The sequence below is a fragment of the Heterodontus francisci genome, chromosome 42 (assembly GCF_036365525.1).
Source record: "Heterodontus francisci isolate sHetFra1 chromosome 42, sHetFra1.hap1, whole genome shotgun sequence".
Taxonomy (NCBI): domain Eukaryota; kingdom Metazoa; phylum Chordata; class Chondrichthyes; order Heterodontiformes; family Heterodontidae; genus Heterodontus; species Heterodontus francisci.
In genome coordinates, this window is record NC_090412.1 from 3,294,168 (window position 1) to 3,298,866 (window position 4,699).

Below are 4,699 nucleotides of genomic sequence, written 5' to 3' on the forward strand. Positions count from 1 at the left end.
AAGGCTTGGACGAGCGGCTTAAAGTCACCTGTTCCGAGCACTTGTTTGGCCTTAGCTCAGAAGCACTTTGAAAACATTGTATTAGAAATGACATTTGGCTATAATCATCAGTGTATAAATGTGTAGTCTTTAAAAGCTGATGGCTTCCCTTCCCTCATCCATTACTCACACATTTTGTTACTTTACTCAATACTGAGTTAGAACAGGTTTCAGGTTCCTCTGACAGCTGCAGTTTACATCGTTTAAATAAGAGTAAACAAAGCAAAATATGGCGATACATTTTTGCCTTGGATGCCTCTAATGTTATCAGGCAACTATTTTCTAAACAAAATAAAAAGTTAACAAAAAATATTGGCTGTATTTAGCTCTTTCTATGTGAAACATGGCTATGTATCTTTGTAAACCATTGTTCACATATTGGTACTTGGTACACCAAATCCAGTCAACCACCGAGGAAATAGCTCTCCCAGTTTAACACCAACAACAACTTTTATTTATATAGCACCTTTAATGTAGTAAAAAGTCCCAGGGTGCTTCCTAGGTGCGTTGACAAACAAAATTTGACAGATAAGGAGATATTAGGGCAGATGACCAAAAGCTTGGTCAAGGAGGTAGGTTATAAGGAGCATCTTAAAGGAGGAAAGAGAGGTGGAGTGATTTAGGGAGGGAATTCCAGAGCTTAGGGTCCAGGCAGCTGCCAATGGCAAAGCGACTATAATCGGGAATGCTGAAGAGGCTAGAATTGGAGGAGCACAGATATCTCAGAAGGCTGTGGAGCTGGAGGAGTTTACAGAAATAGGGAGGGATGAGGTCATGGAGTGATTTGAAAAAAAGATGAGATTTTTTAAAATGGAGGAGCTGCTTAACCAGGAGCCAATGTAGTTCAGCGAGTTACAGGGATGAATGGTGGATGGGACTTGGTGCGAGATAGGACAGGGGCAGCAGAGTTTTGGATGACTTCAAGTTTACAAAGTGTAGAAAGCAGGAGGCCAGCATTGGAATAATTGAATCTATTGTAACAGAAATAAAGGCATGGGATGAGAGTTTCAGCAGCAGAGGAGCTGAGGCCAGGGCAGAGTTGGGTGATGTTATGGAGGTGGAAATAGGTGGTCTTAGTGAGCATTGTGCAGCTGTACCGGGCACTGAAACACAAGACCAGTGTTAGCCAATAGAAATCACTGAGGCTGTGGCAACGCTGACACATGCGCTATTTCAGTAGAAAACCCTTCACACACACTCACACAATAGAGGGGAATGTACTTTTTGTGTGTATATTTACTGAACAAACATCTACCAACATTCAGGAACCAAGGAGGTAAAGTACTCAAAGCTCAGTAAAACATTGACACACTCTGCATACATGCTCAAATATGAGTTTTGAGATCACAGGCTCAACAACGGTGGCTCTTACTTTTTTTTAAACTTACTAATCAGAAATGCAATTTGCCACAAGGCTGCTCGGTGTTAGCAAGCACTCTTGTCTCTTGTCCGAGTCAGAAGGTTACCGATTTAAGATCTGCTCCTGAGTTTGAGAATATAATCTCACCCAAGGCTTCAGTGCTGCTCCGAGGGAGCACTGATTGTCTGTGGTGACATCTTTCAAATGAGATGTTAAATTGAGGTCCTGACTGCCTGTTCAGGTATAAGATCCCGCAGTGTTTTTTTAAACAACCAAGTTATCCCTTCAATTCTCAACCAACAACATCAAAACATACTGGGGGTGAAATTGATCTTGAGCGACAGTGATGGGGCAGGGTGTAAACCGGGAGAGTGATTGTGATCACCCACTTTGTCCTATCACTCAAGAACAATTTCACCCCCATTTAGGTTCAGCAGAGAAGGATAAGAGGGGAAAATGGGGAGAGAAACATGGATAAAGGAAAACCCAAGCGTCACAGACGACAGCATGTGACTGGGGTCTGTCACAATCCATGTGCTTCCAGCAAATATATTCATTTGGCAACCATTGTAAAAATAGACCTGCTTTGGAGGACAAATGTAATGTTTTACAGCAAGTTGGCGAGTGAAGAATAATCTTCAGAAAGAGAATTGGGGAGAGGAGTAAAAGTAATCAAAGGAAAATGGCTGTGTATTCAGAAATCACCATTAATATTGTGAATCTCTCAAACAAATCAGTTTCCTTTGCATCTTGTTTCATTACCCTGGTATCCCAGTGACTTGGCACCATTGTTTTCATTGAGAATCTAATTTGAAGTACCCAGCCCCAAAGTGCAGGACATCATCAAGCTTGAGCTAGCTGGCAGACAGCGTAAAAACGAGACCAAGGGACAGATGGAGAAGGAGACACTAAGATGGGCTTGAAGAACCTTGACAGACATTGGAACATCCCTGTAGGATACAGTAAAGTCTATGAAAAGTGCTCCTGACATACTTACTGCAGTTCAATAGTGCATAAATGGGATCATGAGTTCAAATACTGACCTTCAGTCCTCTGTGAGTTCAGAACAGCCTGATACATAGAAGCTCTTAAAGAAACACAGATCACATTTTTAAAATTGTATTTGCACATTCTGTTTTCTTCACCTCAAGCATAAGCAATTGTTCCCAAGAATGTGCTTCAACCAATAGTTTGAGATTTACATTGTGTTCAAGGAATTTGCTAAGATACCTTGCTGTGACATTGTTGCAACACAGAATGTTTGAACTTTGCATTTTTTTCACAATGGCAAATAGGAGCTTCAACAAAAATGTTCTCTTTGCCACGCAAAAATCAAAATGGGCACTGCCTGACCTCTGACTAAACCTCGACAATAATTAAAATAGTTTCAGTGAGCAATACATGGAGTTTCATGGCTTTGTGTTAGCACATAGTGGGGTAACTCCAATTTTGGTTGAAGTTGCAAAATCGATGATATTGAATCAGTCCCCTGTTACTCACCCCACCTGTTACACACCCACGTTACACACCCTGCCTGTGACACACCCTGCTTGTTACACTCCCTGCCCATTACATACCTATATTACACATCCTGTCTGTTACACACCCATGAAACACACCCCGTCGGTTACACAACTCGTCCATTACACAGACTTCCTCTTACATGCTCCACCCATTACACTGCTCAGTTACACAACCTGCCTGTTACACACACCATGTTACATACCCTGCTTGTTACATCCCCAACTTGTTACACATCCCGCTGGTTACACACCTGGCTCGTTACATGCCCTGTCCAGTATACATGCCTGTTACATACCCCGTCCTTTACACGCCCCACCCATTACACACTCCCATTACACACCTTGCCTGATTTTCCTTTTCATTGAAGTCAATTTGGCTGGATAACATATAGCGAATGACCAATTCAATGTTGCCCAGTTAAAATTTCCCCCGATTTGTACTGTCCACATACTGACTTATCCTGAACTATCCTTTCAAGCATAAGATATGATGGCGGGCACATCATTGAATGCAAGTAAGATAGTTCATGAGTAAAATCTGACCTGGCATCAAAAGCAAAATAGCAGATGAAGTGCCTTTGGCCCAGGACTCCCTTGTGTACATCATGGTATTACTCCTAACTGTTTACAACATTGCCTGGACTACACTGCAGCAACATCAGTTGGGAATGGGCAAGAAAATCCCAGCCATTTCATTAAATGTTATTCCTCTGAGTCAGAAAAAAACAATGTAACTTGCAAATGTAATGTTGCTGTACTGAGGGCAGTGAATATAATCCAAGGCTGCATTAATTAGAAGGAGTTACAAGTCATTAGAAAGAAAATCAAACAGGATTCATTTGCAACAGTAGCTGCAGTCACTGCTCTCTTACAATGCAGATGGCGTAATACTACATTAATAAGTTCTGGTTTGATATCCACATAAGTAGTTAATTGTTGGAATCAGGACAAGAGTTTGGTAACAGAGCAAGAATTAATCTTGAAAATTAAAGGGAATAATCTCTTGATGAAAGAAAGACTTGCATTTATATAGCCCCTTTCATGACCTCAAGACATCCAAAAGTGCTCTACAACCAATGAAGTAATTTTTGAAGTGCAGTCATTGTTGTAATGTGAGAAACACACAGCCAATTTGTGCACAGCAAGATCACACTCACAGTGATGTGATAATTACCAGATAATCTGTTTTAGTGATGTTGGTTGAGGAATAGATATTGACCAGGAGACTGGGGAGAACTCCCCTGCTCTTCTTCAAAATAGTGCCATGTGATCTTTTACGTCCACCTGAGAGGACAGACGGGGCCTGGGTTTAATTTCTCATCCAAAAGATGACAGTGCAGCACTCTCTCAGTATTGCATTGGGAGTGTAGATCTAGATTATATGCTCTGGTCTCTGAAGTGGGACTTAAACCCACAATTTGGTGATTTAGAGAGGTGAATGCTACCCACTGAGCCCCAGACTGCTACAATATAACCAGATAGTCCTAAGGTTAATAATAAAAAGAGAAAGTGCTGGAAATACACAACACGTCTAGCAGCATCTGTGGAGCGAGAAACAAAGTTAAAGTTTCAGGTCTGTAACCTATCATCAGAACACAGAGTGCAATTTCCAGTCTGCATATAGCTTACCCACTTTAGCTGGGGTGGAAGTACCATTTTCACTGTAGATCCCTCGGGCTCAGGTAGGGGAAATCAGCCAGGATTCCTACTGCTGATCAAAGGTCAAGAGGTGTCCACATCAATTGAGTAGAGGAGCAAGCTATAATTGATACCTATC